The 20,595-nt window shown below is 41.6% G+C and overlaps 1 long non-coding RNA gene across 1 annotated transcript; it reads right to left on the reverse strand.

Annotated features, from left to right (window-relative positions):
* Window positions 1-4,886: 4,886 nt before the first annotated feature.
* Window positions 4,887-9,675, reverse strand: LOC148184329 (uncharacterized). The gene is made up of 4 exons (XR_015772593.1): window positions 9,539-9,675; window positions 8,735-8,820; window positions 5,295-5,496; window positions 4,887-5,192 (listed from the first exon to the last, which is right to left on the reverse strand). It is a non-coding gene; the product is annotated as an uncharacterized LOC148184329 (long non-coding RNA).
* Between the last annotated feature and the right edge of the window lie 10,920 nt (window positions 9,676-20,595).

Here is a 20,595-nt window from a genome sequence, read left to right on the forward strand (position 1 = left end):
GTGATAGTGGAGGTTCAAATATTATCCTAGAGTAATCCCTTATTGAATAAGATAAATTTATAATCATCCAGTTGAAGAAAATCTGTTAGAGATGATGTAATTTGTTTCTGTATCCCATGGTATGTTGATACATTCGACAAAAATGTGAACAATGCAGACGCATCACTAGAGAAGCCTTTAAAAAACCTATGGAGTGACTCTCCCTGCTTTCATTCAGATGAGTAAATCTTTCTTACATTTTGTGGTGATAGAAGGTGGGTTTGGATCAAACCCTCCTCTTGAACAGCTCAAAATAATCCAGATTTAAATTGATGTTGCTTATGTATTGTTGTATTCCAGGTAAGCCATCTGCCCCACAGATGAGAGACGCAAAGACAACTTCACAATGTTTGGGGTTCTTTATAATTACTTATTGCTATCCTAGCAATAATGTAAGATTGGGAATTTGTTACATTGACATTATTTATTTGGTTGCATTTTTGTAAACTGAGGTGGGAATCTATGAAAAAAAAGTATTTGGTCCACATGTTTATTTCATTTTCTACTATTTTTAAGTCAAAATCTGAAGTCTTGTTTCTACACATTTTAGTGGAAATCATTGCAGAACTAATGTCTGGTTAGAGTAAAACACATATCTATCAACTAATTCTTTTATAGTTCCAAATATGATTGCCAAAAATGGAGGAATCTCTTCCAAAATTAGAAAAACTCAGCAATTCCTCTGTGCAGAATACAGTTAGGACAAAGTAATTACTACAACAAACAGTCTTAAAAATATTACAGCTTAACAGCTGGATATATTCAGAATATAGACAAGGAGGTCCACACAATTAGAGATTCCAGCTTTTTCCTTTAATAGTCTCAGTAGCATTTGCATAATTAAGCAAAGTGGTTGCAATATTAAGGAATGCCACCTGGGGAGGGATTGCTCTGAAATTGCACTGTCTCCTGTTTGTGCCCCACAATACTGTTTTACATGCAACAGCTTACATGTAGTCAGCCCAAAAAACAGGTTTTTGCTGATATCCACTGCTAATACTTGCTTAATTATGAAGCCAAAATAGGGGTATGTTGCCGCTGGAGATGAATAGATCACATGAACACAGCTCGGGGTGTGGTGAAAGGAAGAAGGCTTTATTTCTTCTCTCAGAATTTATAGGTTTCTGACCACAGCCAGGGATTGGATGGTCAGGATAACACCTTCCCAACCACACTGGCCGTGAGAGATGTCCATCACAAGACGTGTAACAGAAGGAATGTACACATATCTATGTTTACAGTTACTGTCCTGGGAAAGTCTTTAGAAAACTATGTCAGCAAGCTCAGAAGCTGAGTTTTCAGGGTGACAGGGGTATGCAGGTGCTACCTTGGGGTCTGCAATGTCCTGAGATGTAGTTTTGTCATTCAACTGTGCTGAAGTTGCGTGCTGAAGTTTTGCATTTCCTAGTCTTATTTTCCCAGAACATACTTTTTCTGAAAACTTCTATCTTCTTTTATCTCTAAATACTATCTTCTATTTTGGCTAAATAATTATCCTAAATTAACTGTTGTTAAGCTTTTCAGCCTAACTGTTCTTATGTCATTACTCTGCAAGAATAAAACTAAAACTCAGTTTCATCTGTCCTCAAACTCTTTTTTTCCCAAATGCTTTCAGCTTTGTCAGAAAGGAAAAATGGTCTTAAAAACATCTTAAATGATGTAAAAATGAACAGGGTTGGGGGGGGGTGTCCTGTATTTTTTTGAATAGTTTTGTTAGTAAACTGAAAAACCTGTCATACTACAGTTGCTTTTAAGTCATGAAGGAAGAAATAATTTTAGCATTTGTTAGTGCACCTTAAGGGAGGGAAAGCAAAACATCTAAAACATTGAAAGAAAACCAGTAACCTTTCTTCTATTTATCTGTATTCAGACAAGTGGATTATTTGGAATTATGCTGAAGATGTTCAGATAGCTAGGATTTAGCTGGTATGGGATTTAGCAGGAACATCCATCATGCTTCTTTTCCTGTCTGGGAGATGCTCACTCTAAATATTCACAGAGTATAGGTAAAATATAGCTTAGACTAAGCTGCTTTTGTAGAGTAACACAAAGTGACTGCACAAAGAAAGGCATAGTCAGAAGAGCCAAGAATAAGTCAGCTTCTTGTTTGAAGCTTGCAGATCATATTATGCATGACCAAACTAGCCACCCTTGATCTCACATTGGCTTCACTGCCACTAAAAGTCTTTGGCGAGCTTACTATTGTTTGCTTCTGGCTGGAATGTGGGAGAAAAACACTTTAGTGCATGATTAAACTAGCTCCTAACTCTTAGACAAAGGTCCTGTTTGGGTTCTCATCATCTCAAAACTGAGGTTTCATAGAATGCTTCTGTTTGGCCTTGGCAGAACAGGGTTGCAGGCAGCGCTCTCCTTGCTGGTGTCCTCAACAGCACCTCCCTTTCCTCCTTCTTCTGCAGCACAGGATACTTGTCCTCCCTAGTGCAGCTTCCCAGTGCTTATTCCACTTCCCTATCTCTGCTGTTCCTCACCCCCCAACAAATTTTTCTTTCCCCTTAGGTATCAGGAGGGAATCCTGTGTTTCATCTTAACCTTTGTCACTAATTTTCAAACGAGGTCCTTCATGTGCGCTTTCCTGCTTGCAGGATGCTCCCTGTAAGCACCCCTGTATCTACCTTGTCATTCTTTGATGGTCCCTTCCTTCACCCTCCTCCTGGTTTTGATGGCAGTAGCAGACTTGGTGCCAGCCACATTGCAAATGTTCTGTAGTTCATTGCCTCTCCACAGAAAAAAAACAGAATAAACCTTCTGCAAATGAAACATTTCTCACAGAGGAGGCCTTCAGGGAACATGTATTTTTTTTCCTGGTGCTACATGGAGATTTATAGTATATTCAGTAGCAATGGCTCTGTTCAGAGTCAGGAATAACCTGCCTAAAGATACCAGGGGATCAGCTCATTCTCACCGCTTCTGAGGGATGGGCAGAGAATATTTTTTTCCGTCTCCTGAGGTCGCTCAGACCTTCAGGAGGCTCCCAGTGCACAGACAGGCTGCCTGGGCATCACATGAGCTCCCTGAAGCAGTCACAGCCTTCTTGGACAATGACTGCCTGTGAATAATGGATCACTCCAGCCAGGCATGCTGGGGATATTTTATTCAAATGGCAGCAATGCCCAAAAAAGAAAAAGCCACACTTGGATTCTATATAATCACAGGATAGCGATTGACCTCTGAGCACACGGATGGCTGCTTTCCTGGCACCACACGTCTGAGAATAGAATGCCAAGCTTGCAAGCCTTAATTAGTACTTAATAAACTGAAAAGGTGTAATTTACACTGCTCATTTACCTCTAGAGACTTATTCTTCTTGCTGCCTCTGTGCCTTTCCGGACTTCAGGCCTTCCTATTTTCCCTCTGCTCTTAACAGCAGTGGAGAGAAAATACAATGGCATCTTTAAGCTGGGTGAGACAGTTAATTTATTATGGTTGGTGACACTGTTCTTGCAGCTAGCAAGCTGAGCCAAAATCACATGTCTTTTTATATACAACACTCAGCTACATCAATTCAGGAGCTGTATTTCAGCAAAAGGTGCATTGCTGTGAGGAAAGTACCCTCCAATGGCACAGAGTCCTCCCACAAAATGAGTCTCCATTTGTCTGTGTTTAACCCGATGGGAACATGGTCTTCGGACACTTTATGTAATTATTTCAAATTGTTACATCTATCCAGAGAAATACAGTCCATGGCTATGGGACAGGTTATGTTCTAATTGTCACATAAAGTGTGAGGACTCAGGACTTGCAGTCTGACTCTGGCTGTGCCCTTTCCATAGCTTCACCAGAGCTGGCAACTTGTATGTCTCCTCTCCTTAAATGCAGGTTGTACATACGAAAGTAGGTCATACATGCATGCACATCCCTGCAGTCCCTCCTGAATGTCAGGAAACTTAGTAATTTCAATTTGCTCTGCAAAGACAATGCCTGGGATGATAAATCTTAGCTCACAATCCTTTTGTATAGCGGGACACCAGTCACCAGGCAAGGGGCATTAAAAAAAATATTTACTCAGCCACAGACAGCAAGCAAAAAGCACTTAACATAAGGCTTTCCTTATGTCCAGTGAAAATATGAAGAATATTGACAGGGTTTATTTTGAATGATACCAAAAAAGAGAAGCTGCTAAACAGAAGCAGCAAGAAAATTAATGTGGAGAGCAGTTTTATAATATAAAATCTGTGAAAGATTAAGAAAAACATATAAATTTTCTTTCTGACATTTTCTGAAAAACTATTATAAAAGACACTTATTCTACAGTAAATCTACCATTTTCAAGAAATGAATTCATCCACTTATATCTCTACATACTGACTTTTACTCAGCCTTAATAGTGCCCCTAAATTAAGTATCATTAAGCTTTTCAGCCTTGTAATTCTTTTCATGTTACCACGTAAGCACAAAACCACCCAGTCCTTTCAGCTGACCTTCAAAAAATGAAGCAGTATTGCAGATAAAGACCTAGAAAAGCACAGTCAAACCTCATATTGACTTCAGCAGTGCCAAGGTTTCATCCAGATATTCTCTAATACAATGCCTTTGTGAAGCTATGAAGGCACTTGATTATAGGTAGCAAAGTACATGCTGATGACCTCCAGCTGAGATGCCAATATTGCACAGTGGATTCCAGCCTGTTTGCAATAGATTTGCATTCTATGGCTGTCTTTTAACCCATATTTATCTGTGGACAGAAGACCAAGCACCTGGTCCCCACTGGAACAGCACAGACCCATATCTGAATGACAGGTTCAGTGAATGACAAGAATTGGTGGTGTGCAGCTACAAGGCTCTGAGGGCAGTCTTTGCACACCACAGAAAGAGATCTGGAGCTATCTTTTCCACTAATTTTGTATTGCTCTTTCCCAGCACGACTGTGACATCTTCAGAAGCCACCACATCATTTAAGAGTCTAAGTCTCCTTAGGTTTCACTCCTGGAAGTCTTGAAACACCTCCAAGCATTGCACAGAGGTTTTTCCCAATTAGTTTCCAGAATTAAGTGCATCAAAAGAATGTTGAATTAGAGATTATTCACATATTTAAAGGTATCTGAGTTGATATCTGCCTCTCATAGGCTGATGCCGATCCTTTAGCAATGCTTCTGGGACCTAAGTGCTGGCTCATGCAGACAGACTTTTCTGACCTATACATGTGAAAAAAACAGACAGTTTTGTATAAAACCAAACCAAAACAAAAAGTTGCAAGGTTGCCTTTCAAAGTGTTCTGCCATATCCAGATACTGTACCTGCAGAATCCCCTGTGCATCCCAGTCTGCCCACAGAAACAGGTCAGCAGGGCTCCCAGGGCTCAGTGCTGACTGAAGAATGTAAAGGTGTTTTGCTGGATCTGGTGATGTGAAAGCTCCTCCAGTCTCTAATGCAGCAGGGCAGATGAGTTTGCAAAACACAACCATTTGGTGACCACAAAAGGAAATCTTTAATATGGACCTTTGATGGAAGAGAAAGAAAAATTGAGTCCTGAGCTTCCAAATACTGAACTGAGATAAAAGAAAAAGGGCTTCAAGGAAGTGACTATTAATCAATTTGCAATACATTCCATTATTTAAAACATTAATTATCTTTCTGCTAAATTAAGCTGAATCAGTAGCTCTGTTTAAATCTGCCTGCTATAGCAAAATCCATCCTCATTTTCCAATCACTCTCCTACCCTGCAATGGGAATCACTCTGTGAGGCGAATCTTTGATCTAAAAAAAGAAAGTAAGCATAAATACTTTGGTTATGACCATCTCATTTAGAAACTCAGCACCTTCAGAAAAATAACACTGAGTTTTGATCCGTGATACATTCGAGGAACAGGATGATATATTCATCCTAGAGGTTTGCATCTATAGAATGACTTAGGCATGTTGGTCTTTAGGTAAGTTGACTTTGGAGATATTTTCCTCTTTATTAAATCTCAATTGGTTCTTTTTTGTCTCTTTTTTTCTTTATTTCTTCTTACATATATATAAATATATATATATTTAGCAGAAACCTTGCAGGATTTTTTTAACATGACTTCCAGCTTTTTTCTTTTGTTCCAGAATTGCCTATTGATTAATGGACAAAGTTTAACCTTACTTCAGCCCACTAAGCTTTGAAAGTACTAAAATATAAGGTTGTGATATGAATTTAAAAACATCTGAGGATTGTTTGCAGTCAATGCCAAGATATTTATTCTAAATAAGTGATGAGCCAAATTGATTTATATTTTTAATGCTTTCTACTTAAAAAAAGTCAAACAAACAGATAGAAAGCACACCTCTCTATTGCTGTAGTTCAGACAAGTAGTTTCTAGTTTAGAAATAATTACTAGATTACTGTAGAAATAATTACTAAAAAACTAAAAAAATAATTTCATTAATGAAGAATAACAGAAAATGTTGGGTCTCCTATGGCTGTCTTTGGGAATTATATATAAAATTAAATATTCCTAGTTTTGAACATTCAGCTGTGTTTGCCAACATTGCTCACTCCCACCTGGGATGTTTCACACAGTAGTCACTTTGGAGTGTTGTGAGGAGCAGAACTGCCTTTATGGAAAACTGTACCACACAAACGGATTTCAGCACAAATCAAAAGATAATGGTGAGGAGACTCAGGTAGGGAAGTGATTGCAGTGGTATCACTGTTCCTGGCAGATCAGCTGTGTTTGTGCAGATGATCCTCTTTAAAACCAAGGAAAGTATAGGTGGTGTTAGAAACGGACCTGTCCTCCCCTTGTCTTGAATTTCAAGGTCTAAAAAAACAAAAATAAGTATTTTCTGGTGGTTCTGTGAACCATAGTTATGAGAAGGCATCAAAGATGTTGCTTCTGTGGATGTTTCTCACTTCTTAAGTTAGGTCTCTACTAGGAGAGTACCTGAGCATTTTGGCATCTTCAAAGCACAGAGGATCACAAGGACACTCTGAGGGAGAAGATGTTAATAGGCAAGTGAAATCCATGTGCCACAGTTTTATTCCCATGCTAATTCTGGCTCAAATGTTTCCATCAGACTTCAGCCCCCCACTCCCCATCACCTTCTCAGCTGTGCCTCCCCAGCTGGTTTTAGAGCCACATGTATAATTATATCAGGAGAGGGATTCACAATAAAAGCAAGCCTGCATGAAAAGAGGGAAGGCTTTGTTTTCCACCTAGAGCAATTCCCTGGTAGTACTCATTGCTCATCCCCATAAAAAATGGTGGCAGCTTGTCACCAGGACATGTCAGGGAAGGAGAACCTGAAGCTGACATTGTGACTGAGGAACGTGAAGGAGGAATTATACACTGTGCTTGATATCCACATTTCTGACTGCACTGAGACTTCTGGCTGAAAGCAAGATAGCTTTACTTTGGTTTGTTGGAAGTCTAGTGAACATCTGTGCACCACAGCCTGCTGTGGTTTAATGAGGTGTTTTACACACCTCTGGTTCATGGGGATTCATTTCCTGAGGGCTTATCCATACATGAAGTTACTTTGCAAAGGGAACCCCTGAGCACTCCTGTGTGTGCAGTACTGCTCCCAAAGATGCCCCAAAGCCCTGTAGCAAGACAAGGGCTGCTCCCAGCCTCTCCCCCAGCCCCAGGGTGTCCATTCTTCTCCTACCATGGGGCCCATGGCTCCCCCAGGAGTTAGGAGGGCAATCCCAGAGCATTGCTGGGGATGGGGATTTGCACCCTCTCTACCCAGTTTGTTCTCCCTCTGGCACCCCATCAGGGGACTGCTTGGCAGAGACAAAAGAAAAGTTTCTGGCCCATGGACAACTTGGACCTCTGCAATATATAATGGAGGAAATTACTTTGTTGTAGCTTTGTCAGTACCAAATTAATTTACCATAATTATTGCATTAAGTGTGAATCCCAGTGGAAGCAATAATGATTTTCAGTTTATTCAAAAAGGTTGCTATTTTCCCTGACAAAAAAATTATGACCTAAAAATATCTGATGTATTTCTCATTACTTTAGTGACTGTAATGATATGTTTGGAAGAAACACCAATTTTCCTGTCTACTGCTTTTGACACAACAACAATTAGTCATAAGCAATGAAAAAAAGACATTAGTTAAGAAGTGGTAAGAAATACACAACGTTTCTGTATTTATAGCTACTGGATTATTATTTGGTTACATTAGTCTAACTCAATTTCTAGAATCAGGGGTTTAGAAAGCATGCCCTGTAAAAATTCAAACCTGTTGATTGTAAAGAGGCAAAAGAATTGTATCTCATCGGTATAGGCCTTCCAGAGGAAAAAGGCACTTTGGTAACAGCCAAGTATCAAATCACATAGTGAAAATACAATGCAGTTTTTAGAAAACCAACATAGTCTTAGGATGGTAGTGTTTGTCTGATTACAGAGAGAGAGAACATAATCACATCATGCTGTCTCTGTGACTTGTCCCTAAATTTGGCTGCTATATCTCTAGTTATTCAAGTAAATATATGGAAAAATATATTTGTAAATGTTCTCGTTAACCATTTACTTTATCAATGCTTGTTTGTTGGTAACTTCTTTTATTTGACTATTTGATAAGCATAAAAAACTATTTTGAAAATGGTCACTATTAATATTTCAGCAACTTAAAATCTCTTCACTCTGACAACTGTACTGCATCGATTTCGGCCTCTTCCCATTCTTTAATCTTCCCAAGTCCTTTCCCCTCCAGACCCTGTACTTTCAGCTATTCTCTGCTCACATGTTATCTCACCTTGCTTTCCAATGTTGCAGCATTTTCCATGAATCCATCTTCATAAACAAGATATGGAGGAAGAATCTTCAACTTCTCTGAGAGTCCTTTTGCAGAGGTAGGTTCATTCCCCAGCACCAACAGTGACAGAGTCAGTGACACACATCACCCTTATCATACAGACTGGTTCTCTCAGACCGAGCTGCATCTTTCTCAGCTTTTCCTAGCACCATGTGCCCATGATACAATTATGAATTTACTGCCTGCTAAACATAAACCCAATGTGGTTTGGAAGTCTAGATTGTCAAGGCTGCCATCTTAAAACAGGAGGGATAGAGGCTGGGGTCTGGGGTTCTGGAAGGTCCAAGATAAAGGATTTACTGCTTTGTGGGAACTTGGAGCCCTCTCATATAATGATGCAACATGTGCTATGTGTGTCTCTCTCCCTCCCTCTGTTAAAAGAAATCCCAAATCTGGCTGCTCTCAAGCAGGATATTAATCTGAGAATGGGCTAAACCTGTGTGGTTAAGAAGACACATTGTCATGGGCTCGGTGCAGGCAGCTCTGACAAGAACTGATTCTGCAAGAACTAAGGTTTGGCTCCTGTAAAAGTCAAAAGGAAATTTGCCTCTTTCTCAATGCAAAACCAGGTTCTACCACAGCATGAGGCTATTTCTCCATTTGTTTCCTTTTCTTTCAAAGTTAGATAATTTTCCTCACCCACTTCTTCATTTCTTACTGTTTCTTGTAGACTGGGAAATCTCGTTTTGGTAATTTTTATACTGCAAACACAGAAGAAATTGTTTTTGTTTCATAACTGCTCACCCTGCAAAAATTTGGTTCCTCCTGTGCTCTTTGCCTGCCAGTTTCCAATTACACAAAAAGATACACTATTAAAATGTAGAGTAACTTGCACTACTTGCACTTTTCTAAACCTCACTGCTTATAGGAGTGATTTAAACCACACCTACTGCGTCAGCTAAACAACTTGGTCTTACTATTTTCTACAGATAATGGGGACCATCTGTTATTAATGAAGCTTAATTTATTCACCTCATTTTCCTTCGTGAGTTCGCTCAGCAACAGACCCCAAACAACAAGCAGAAAAGCATGGAAAGGTTTTTTAAGCAGCCCAAGCTCTCCAAGATAGAGGCTATGCAAATGCTGCCATGGTAAGACAAGTCCTCTTTTAGGCTTCTTGTTTATGGAAGTCCCTCTGAGAGTGACTTGCCTCTGATGCATGGGGTCCATTGAGTCCCACCAGAGCTAATGTCCAGCAGTGCTGCAGCTTCACCCACTGACTCTCTTCCTCTGCCCTTTCTCAGAGGGTCCTGGGGCAGGGACAGGTTTTAAATGGCACCAAAATTAGGAAAACTCACTAAAATGGAAAACTCCCTGCACATCTCTTTGAGTTACACTTTGAAATATTTTACAAAGTGTCACACCCAGTGACTATTAAGAGCTGATTTATTGTTCAAAATTCATTTTGTTTTACTCCCAGAATTGCTAACTTCTCATATGGAGCAGATACATACAATTATAGATCGTGAAATGAATGTATATGAAAGTTTCCAGGTCTCCTGAGTCCCTCCCTCGCTTATAAAGTTCTTTGAAGTTAAAACAAAAATAAGCCTCTGATTATCTGGAGAAAACCCTGCGAACAAGGAGCCTTATCATCAGAAGGAAATTTTCACCCATCATCTGTTCTATGCTGATATTCTCATGCAAAATCTTTATCTGCACACTTTCTAAGGCATCTTCCTCCTGCATGACTTCTGAAAGTCTTCAAGTACCAGAAGCCCAGGACAATACAATTTCTATGAATTTCTTGGTTTTAAGTGTGGTCCCTGCTGAAAAATGGAACTGTTGGAATATTCTGTAATAAAAACAGCAATCATGAAATATTTGCTTTAAGAAATGCAATGAGAAAATCTTACATTTATTAAGTTCATCAAAAGCTCAGACTATTTCACACATGACACACAGAGGTCCACGGCCCCCTGTGCCACTCCCTGCTGCTGCAGAGCAGTGCTGGCCATATCTTAGCTGCAAGTGAGGAAACTTGCTGGTTGCCATAAATTAAATTGCCTACGCCGGCGGCTGTTCCAGCAGTTCTGAGAGCTGCCACCTTGGAGTGAATGCCAAAATGCCAGCCCCCAGGTGGTGGGGGCAGATCCAGTAGCTGTGTGTCCCCTGGGGGCTTCCTGATGCTGGAGATAGCTTCAGAGAGCCAGATGAACCATATTAAGGGCTGATTTGCATGTCAGTCACTCATACCGCTACTTCAGAACTAATGATCTCCTTCTTAGCATCTCCTTCCTCTTTGAAAATATCAGTTGCTACTGAAAATAATGAACGGAAGTTTATGCATCCCAAGCAGCTAATGCCCATAAAGAGATCCCATAGCATGAAAGGGATTGCCAAGGAAAGGATGCACCCATTTAAAGCTTTTGGCAACAGCCACACTCCAGGCTGATTTGCTTAAAATTAGCCCCAGGGGCAGTTGAGAGCAGTTCCATACATCCCATGTCACATGTCAAAATTTCATTGCCTAAAATGGAAATGGTTCATAAATCACAAGGCAGTGCAAGAGCTTGCCAAGCAGAGGACCATTAACTGCGTATTAGAAGAAATAATCTTTTTAACAAGCAAGGTTACTGGGGCAACTGTAACCAACAAGAAGGGGAAAAAAGAAATTCTTTGTACTGTCCTTGGAACTATTTGCCTTCATATTTCCTACCCCCAGAAGCCTCTGAGTTTCCTTCACAGTGTAATATTTCATTCTCCCCAGGAGCTGGAAGGTTGGTGTTTGATTTGTTAATGGACAAGGTGCAGAATCAGTGGCAGCTGCGTCTGTGCCTGACCAAGGGCATGGCATAAGCAGGCACACGCTACATAGAGCATCTTCCTCTTGCTAAGGCAACAGCATTTTTGTTGTACTTCAAGCTTTTTACTGTTGAGCCTCAAGACAGTTACATCTGTTGTGCTTGCTGGACCAAGGATGCGTTGAGGATTATGTCACGTGCAGGTCAGATGTCTCTCTAGGAAAATATGGGTTAGGTATGGATGATGAAATGTAATGAATTGTCCACTGTATGTGTGTGTATGCCTACGTGTGCCTGTATATTGTGTGTAATACTATAAAACCAGTTTTTTGCAGATAGAGCTGTTGACACTGAGTACTTGTGCTTCTACATGGGAGGAGAGCTGATGTGACTAACTTACATATCAAGGGAGAGGCATGTGCATGCTTGTAAACTTGAAATACTGAATAATCATCTACACACACACACACAGAGTGTCAGACAGGACTAAAAGCCTGCAGACATTTCAGGATTGACAGCATGCCAGACTCTCTGGAGAGCTGGTTTGGTGGAGGGTTTGTTTCTTTAAAACTTGTAAAACAAGAATTCCCAGAAGGCAGCCAGTCTGCAGGCAATTAGGAGGAGCCTGCAGTACCTCTGCTGCACATGGGACAGTAGGAGCACACTAAAGTGCTGCCTGAGCTTCTTCTGCAGGGCCCCAATGGAGGGTTTTCAGCATTATTTTTGTGTGCAGGCCCACCAATGGCTGCACACCTCCATTCTGTGCCTGGGAGGAGCATGTTGTTAGACGTGGAGAAAAAGAAATCTCTTGTCTTCCAGCAGCTTTAAAATTCTGCCCCCCCCAATCATTAAGACCCAATAAAACTGTTAGCACCTCGTCAAATATCCTATTTTCCCTTGCCATCTTTCAGGTGTGCTCTATGGGCTTCCCTGTTTAGTACGTGCAGGATACATTTTAATAGCCTCATTAATTATTTTGGGTAAAGCAAAAGGAAGCAAAATTCCTGGCTTTGGAGGGAAGTTAATGTGGCAACAGCTCCACAAATGGGTATCCTGGACCTCAGCCCAATTCTCAGTCCTTCTCAGTCTCCTTTCCACTTAGGTATAATGTCCAGGCAGGCAGCTGGAGCATGGGAGGCGAGGGACTCGCTGGAGCTGCTGTCCAGGGCCAGGGAGATGCCTGGGCTGCCTGAGGTGCATCCAGTGCTGAGTGCCTGCCTTTGGGCTGGAGGGCATCCCTGGGGCTCCTTCCCTGTTCAGTGCGGAGTCTGGGCTCCACAGAAGACATGGAGCGACCAGAGGTGATTTAGAAATGTGAGCAGATGATGCTGGAGAAAGTGCAGCATGCACAGAGGGGGTGTCTCCATGAGCAGCGTCTGTAGGAGGCAAAGGGAGGTCCTGCAGAAGCAATCCCATTGGATTTATCAGATTGCCTGCTTGTATGCTTGGGGGTTTGTTTCACTTTTTCAAATTCTGGACTTTCTTTTGAGGTTTATTGCTCCACAGGGATAAAAACTAGAGAGCCAAGATTTTACAAAACTAATTCCAACATTGTTCCAGTGTAAGAACTTTCTCCTTTCTTTCCTTGGCACTGCAAAGACATGCATACATTTAATGACCTCTATTTATTTTGCATTAGCATATCCCTTCTCCCTTTGTCAAATCACCATGCATTGGATTCTCCGTTTAGGATTTCTTTTATTTCAGAAATTAGCACAGAAAGGATCATATTTTCAGGGGGAAAAGGGCATTAGAACTATCCTAGGAAAAAGGAGTTTTCACACAAGAACATTTTTGCAGACAATTTTCTCTTTTGGAAATTTTTCTGGTTTTTATCACTTGAAAATTAAATGTTTTCATTAACAAGTAGGGTTTGGATAGGTTTCTGAAAAAAAGAAAAGGGATATATATATATATTTTTATTACTTTTCTTCAAACCTGTTGAAAACTATTGACATAATAAGCTACTTAAGCACTCAGCTTGCATCAATCCCAATAGGAATAAGATATCTAAGAGCTAGACATCTAAATAGCTTAACTAATTGCCTCCTGACAACGAGACTTTATGGAACAAGCCATTCAGCCCACACAATTTTCTTCCTTAGCTTCAGAGAACACCATTACAGCTGTCATAGGGCTCCTAGATCTGGTATGAATTAAGGATTAGTTGAGGCTAGAGGGATTGCTAAATATCTGGATTTTTGTGCATAGCTCTAATGTGAATCTCTGCTTTCCACAAGCTTTTTGTACAGAAGTAATCAGCCTAAAAATGGAACAGCACATGCAGCATTGGTACCTTCCACAGTAGTAGCTGCAACGATGGGTCCTTTCTTTTCTTTCCTCGCTGACAGAATAATACCAGCATGTTAAAACTGCTGCAAATGGCAGCGCATCTTCTGGGTGGGTATAAATGACCCCTCTTTAATGAGGCTGCCACGCCTCAGCAGCTAGCCCAAGGTGCCATTAATTAATCCAGTGTTCATCTTTGGAGGACATTTGAGAGACGAAAGCAGGAGCAGGCACTGTCTCCTTGGAGTCTGCAGAAGTCCTCATTGAAGACGGGTACCAGGGCATGGAGAGAGCAAGGTCTGGAAATACCCAAAAGTTCCACTGCATGAAACCTCTGCATTGTCATCTCCAGGGGAGGAGGAGGGATCACAGTCTGGGGCTGCCAGATGCTGCTGGAGAAACACATTCTGGGCTGAGATCCCTGGTCTGCTGTGGATGTTCAGTGTTCTAGCAGCTTGTTTTGGTCCTTATGGCAAGGCTGGGCTCATGCCTAAGATCTGGGACACTGTGCTACAGTGGCACAACCAAAATCACCACACAAGCTGCACTGAATCCAGGTGTGGATTCATACCATACCATCAAGTCCAGGCTGGGCATTAGACAAGAGAAACAGCAAGCACACAAGAGCACAGGACAGGTCAAGAGCAGACATTGCAGGTCGAGAAGACAAGAAGCTCACGCTGGACCAGGTGCTGGAGTAAGTCAAGGGCAGAAGCAGGAACCAGGATAAAATAGGAAAAATCATAGCTTCAAGTTTTGCCAGAAAGAGCTGCAGTGATGGTATCTTCCAGTGTCTGGGTGGGGACAAACCTAGGGCCACAGGTGGATATGAGGTTTAACTGTGCCCTCAGTTAAAGCAGTAAAAAGAAGGGCACTGGAATTGACACTATTGTCATTTGAAAAATGAAAAGATAACACCATCCTGCTGAAGGCATATTTAAAAATACAATATGGGTCTGAAAGCTGTGGCTTTCATATTGTTTAGTATTAATATTAAACTACTAAATATTAGTATTAATACTAAACTATTGTTTAGTATTAATAGTATTGTTTTAGTTAATTATACATTAAGAGTCTTAGAGACAAGCAGAGCCTTGTTTAAATTATCATGTTGCCTGATAATAAAGAAATTTGCTACAATAACAACAACACAACTACCACCCAAAACCAACTGTCTCTTAAGGTCATTTGATTAGTGTAATTATGTCACAAATATTCTGTAAAGTTAGTGGCAGTGTAAACCAAGACATGGATACTGAAGGTGAGCAGAGACTTTATATGATATGAAGGCATGGTATATTACAAGCAGACTATGAATACACATCGACATATTGATCAGTGTGCACCTCATGTATTTTCAGTAATCTTCAACTGTTGTGTATATGATATATCTACAATTGCTATTGACTCCAATGGTTTCAAATGAAAGGCATCACAGTTTAATTCTGTGTGGATGTGGAGTGGTGGAATTAACTTTCAGCAAATCTGGTTCTATGACCAATATTTCCTCTGGCCTCCCATCCTGGAATGTATTTATACTTCTCTTTGTCAATCTGTGATGCCATGAACATGACAGGCCTCAAAGGCCGTTCCAAGATTGATTTTCAGTCCTCTTAGCTTATTTCTGCACCCGTTTTTGGGAGAGTGAGTGTCCCCATGCTGCTGTCTGAGAACACATCACCTGTTCTTTCCGTGTGATGCACATTTTATTCAAATCCTGCCCTGATGCCTGTTCAGATGACTTCTTCCAGCACTGTCCACTACAAATTTCCTGTGGGAATCTTCTTATTGCTTACAATTTTACTGTCCTTTCACATAAGCATCTTTCTGTTCCTTAATTAAAAAATACAGTTAAAAGGACTGATTGCTCTTATACCCATATATTGTGCTATACCCATCATAATCAATCAAGTTCTCACTGCATTGTCTTTCTCCCCAAGATAACCATTCCATGGTTTTGTATCCTCTTTTTTAAATTGTTTAATTTTGTTATTCTTTCAATAGAAATTCAAATCTTTTCTAAGTTTTTTCTTGAGATCAGTATTGAAGAAAGCATTGCAGAGATTTTATAAACACACACACATATCCTGTTTGTACTACTCAGCACAGTATTTTCTATTGCTATTTAATGAACTTTTATGAGCATTTAATCAGCATTAATGTGTAATGTTCCATGCTGCTGTACACTTCATTGATATACAAAACCACAGTGTTTTCCACAGACCCAGCCCAGAAACCAATAACATATGAATATATGATTTTTTTTCTAAGATTCACACCTTTTATATTTAATCAGATACAAACCTGACTTCAGCTACATACATATTACCTAATATAAAAATCTGTTTAAACTCTTCTAATGAGTTTCTTAAAATTTGCCCTGATTTTTACTAATCAAATTATTTAGAGTCAAAGTTCCTCACTTCATGTAACAGGCACAGCAGGAGGGTGTGAATCTAAGATCTGCTCAGCGTGGGACCGTGAGTTATTATCCGTGTGGTCATGGAGGCCTACGTGCAACCATATTTCTAATTCTCTAAAGCTGATTTACATCAGTGTTTTAAATGGGACAACATGAGTGGGAAGGAAAACCTTGCACTTTGGGGGAAAAGATGCTCCTCTCTTTCTCCTGTTTAAGCTGTGTCCCCTTCTTTTTTTTGGTGCTTTTTATGTGTGACAATTTTGCCAAGTCTTTCAGATTTATCTTCTTTGAAGATGGTCTTGGTGGATTTTACTACACACTTGTGGCATGGGTTATAGGGTTTGAATATATGCACCCAGGAATCTAATATTAAAAATTACTTTGTACTGTAAGGAGTTCTGCACCTCAGGGTTGTTCATCAGGATGGATGGAGCAGAGGATTCATTTCAGAAGACAGACATAAGCCAGGTCTTTCAATACAGTTCCTACAGACACATCTCTCAGACACACATTTGCCAAACGATCTTCCTTGAGTAAACACCAACTTCATCATACTAATTACACTGCAAAATTCATATGCACTCGCTCAATATTTGCAAATGATCTCCTTGCAGCAGAGTCCTTTTTTTTTCCACTTTCTGAGCTGCACACACACACTTTGTGGCCCAGAAGAATGTGTACACTAAAAAGAAATTTAAACACCAGCTGGCCCGAGCCTATATACATTAGAAGAGAGCTGCAGTTTACTCAGCTGAATTCATTTCCCAACAGTATATTTAAGGGTAGAATGCAATTTCAAGGTCTAATGACTGATAAAGTTAATGTGCACATGGGAGAAACAAAAGGTGCTGTCATTGCTGCAGATGATTCCAGTGCAGATCCATCCACATACATTCCTGTCCTGAAATTATTCTCCTCAAAACCATGACATACTCAGCCACATTCCCCTGGAGAGCACAGGGGCTGCAGGGGGAGCCAGGAGGGGCAGTGGGGAGTGGGGAGCACTGTGAGGAGGAAACAAGTGGGTGAAGGCACTGGCAGTCAGCAGCTGGAGGACAGGGGGGCAAATGGTAGAAAAGAGCTTTTGCACAGGGGGTCAGGGCACAGAAAACACCCTTTTGTACACAGGAGGAAAGTGACAAGGAGCAGGAGCAGAGGGATGTGAAAGGACAGGGATTAACAGCTGTGTATAGCCTGTGATCCTGTTCCTGCAGTGAGGACAACCCCCAGATGACACAGTTAACTCAGCCTGAAAAGCCACCATCACTTGATGGCCTCACTGCACTAAAACTGTCCTCCCTTCCAAGGGGACCAGCTGGCTCCTGAAAAAACCTGTCTGAAGATCAGTTTAAAAATGAAGGTCTGCTTTTTTTTTCATGAGCACTCCTGTTTTCACTTATGATTAAAGCTGGGAACTGAGCAGATGTCAAGACAAAAGAAAGGCTTTATTAGAAGTATTCTCTTCCACAGAGATGGAAAAGCACTTTTGGGCAGTTCTAGCTCAAACAGTCCTCCTTTTACTGAGCTGAGCTATGAGAGCTTTCAGACACAATGGCCAAAGCAAATCTCTTATCTTTGTGTATTTTTCAAAAATGGGAATGTAGTTTATAGAGAGTGGTTCAATTTGGCCATATTAAGGAAAATAAGACCAGTACGGAAACACCAGGGAAAGCTGCACTTAAGCCACAAATGTGAAGGGCCAAACCCGTGCTGGGATGTTGGGACAGATACTAAAGAAGATCCTGCTGTCTGAAGGGGGATGTGGCACCTTAACCCCAAACTCTGATCTTCTCAGCTGAACTCCACAGCACCTTGCCTGCTACCAGAAAGCTCTCCTGCTCTCACCATTTACCCCACCGAAACTTTTTTCCCCCTGTGAAAAAAAAATATTTGGGGAGCTCATGCCAAATGGCACAGCCCATGGACAAAAAAGGCATTGTCCAGATGCCTTCTCCAGCTCAGCCTTCCAGAGTCCCCAGCAGATATCCCTGTCCCTCCCACAGCCCAGTGCCTGGGGGAAGCTGGTAGAGAGACACAGATCCATCCCTTTAGGGAGCATGACCAGAGCACTGTGTCCTGAGAGTAAACAAAGGCCAGAAGGAAAGCAGCACAGCCATCCCTGTGTACAAAGAGGAGCCACTGCAAAGGCACCGCCACAGAGCCCCCCTGTGCTGCAAATAGTCAGTGCTGAGTCTGCAAGAGCCTCATCCAGGGAGCAGGGTGTAGGAGCATGTGCTGGGCTGCACATCCTCTGCATGGCTCTCTGGGGGAGAAAGTCTCTGGGACCTGTAAAGGTTGTGTCGTACGTGCCCCAGGCCAGAGTGCCATGGCTGTGCAAAGAGCCTGTCAGAGCTATGAACCATCACATCAAGCAAATGGATGTTAATCTCTGCTCAGAGAGGGTTTCAAATGCTGTTGCACAGGGCTGGAGGTGGCAGAGCTCCTGTTTAACCCGGGCAGAGAGCAGCTGAGGCAGGGCTGCTGAGCAAAGGAAGCAGCAGAATCAGATTCAACAGCAGATAAAATAACTAGACCAGCAAATTCACAGCAAAACCCTGAATGTTTTCTGTGCTGAGCCAGCCACAGAGCCTTGTGTTAAAGAAACAAATTGGACTTAGGAAAGACAAAAAATTAAACGCAGAAAGGTAATGCTACTGATGCACAAAGGAAAGCCGGGCACTAGAACAGAAAGGTTTTCTGCACATTCACCTGAGGACCTCTCGATGGGCCTGAGAGGCAGAGGAGAACAGGAGTGCTGCCAGCAGGTGCCCTGCACCCAGCAGCACAGGGATGCCCCAGGCCAAATGGCCAGGATAGGGCTGAGAGGCCCCTTTACCCTCTCAGGGTAGAAGATGTTGTTTCTAAGTATTTGTCTGCCCCACCAACCACCAGAGGTTCAGCCTGCCTGCTCAGCGTTCCCCTGCAAATCTGGGCTAGCACAGCAAGGCACCAGTAGCCTGCAGTGTCTGAAAACAGGATCAAAAATGGGACCTGAGGTCTCCCTCTGAGCAGAGGGATTTGGGTGGGACAGATGAGTTGAAGAAAAACTGGCAAAGATTCATTTAGCACAGAATGTTGTATAAAACAAAGATTTAAAACCAGTTCTCCCTCTCTGCAGAAGCATTTGTCATTCATATAAAAAGGGTTATGATTAAAATCACATTCACAAATAAAAAAGTGGGCAACTCGCTAATCCTCACTCTAAAAGGAAAGCAATTTTGAGGGGAGGAAAAAAGGAAATTAAGTAAGTTATAAAACATGATAGTGGCAGCTGGTGACAGCTTAGGACAGTCTGGCAGCTCATCCACTCAAAATCCTCCTGTGTAATGGAGATGTCTGCCATCCTGGCCTGGATGCTGCACTCAGAGCCACAGGCTGGGCACTGCACAGAGACCTTTTTTGCCTGCCTGCCCTCATCTGCCAGGGTTCTGTCTGCTACGGGGGTGAAGCCCTCTGCACTGGGCAGGTATTGCCTTATTTTTTGAGCTCTCCCTTGCACACCCCTGCCTTCACCTTCTGTGGGGTTTCTAAGCTCTACAGCCAGGTAAGGAAAAGCACTTATTCTCTGCTACTGAGATCGACAATTAGGCACTGTAATACTACAAACAGTCAAACAGAGAAGACCGTCTGATTATGCCATAAAAAACGTCATTAAAATGTTGGATTTAAAAGAAAAACCCTGATCTCTGGAAAAACTCATTAAAAAGTCATTATTAGGTAGAACCGCCATAGCAGAAGGAGATGGGTGTTTGGGTAATGGGCCTTGCATATGCACAGAAGGACCTCCTGGTGATGCCATTATGATGCCAGATTACAGTGGCTAATCAATTTCAGTGCCAATCTATGGAGACCCCACTGAGTTACAGAAATAAAGCAAGGTTCTGCTGTGCAGAGTTCCCTCTACTTATTACAAAAGTAAGAAAATAAATAGATATACATTGCTATGGTTTTATTCTGCACCAGAGGTAGTCTCATAAAGAGAACCTCCCACCTTTTTTAGGGTTCCTGTGGGCCAACTGTCAGAGGGTGCTGAAAAACAGCATGCACTATCAGAACAGAGCACACACCAGCAGCACACACTGGGCAGGATGTCTCAGTGAGGGACAGTACACCTAAACACACTGAGGCATTTTTAGTCTACCATCAGCAAATGGGTAGGTGCATAGAAAAGAAATGTATCATATTTTGCTAATGAAAAATGCTTGCCCCATTAAATACTGATCTGGCTTCACTGGGAAACAAAGGTTTGAGTGTTTGATGTAGCCTCTAGCCTGTCCTCATGAGGAGACAGGCACACCTGGTGACCTGCAAAGAGTCTGAGTGTAGTTTTCTAGAGAGAAAAAACT

The sequence above is a fragment of the Pseudopodoces humilis genome, chromosome 5 (assembly GCF_049639895.1).
Source record: "Pseudopodoces humilis isolate 2021_Gansu_Grassland_sample_001 chromosome 5, ASM4963989v1, whole genome shotgun sequence".
Lineage (NCBI taxonomy): Eukaryota > Metazoa > Chordata > Aves > Passeriformes > Paridae > Pseudopodoces > Pseudopodoces humilis.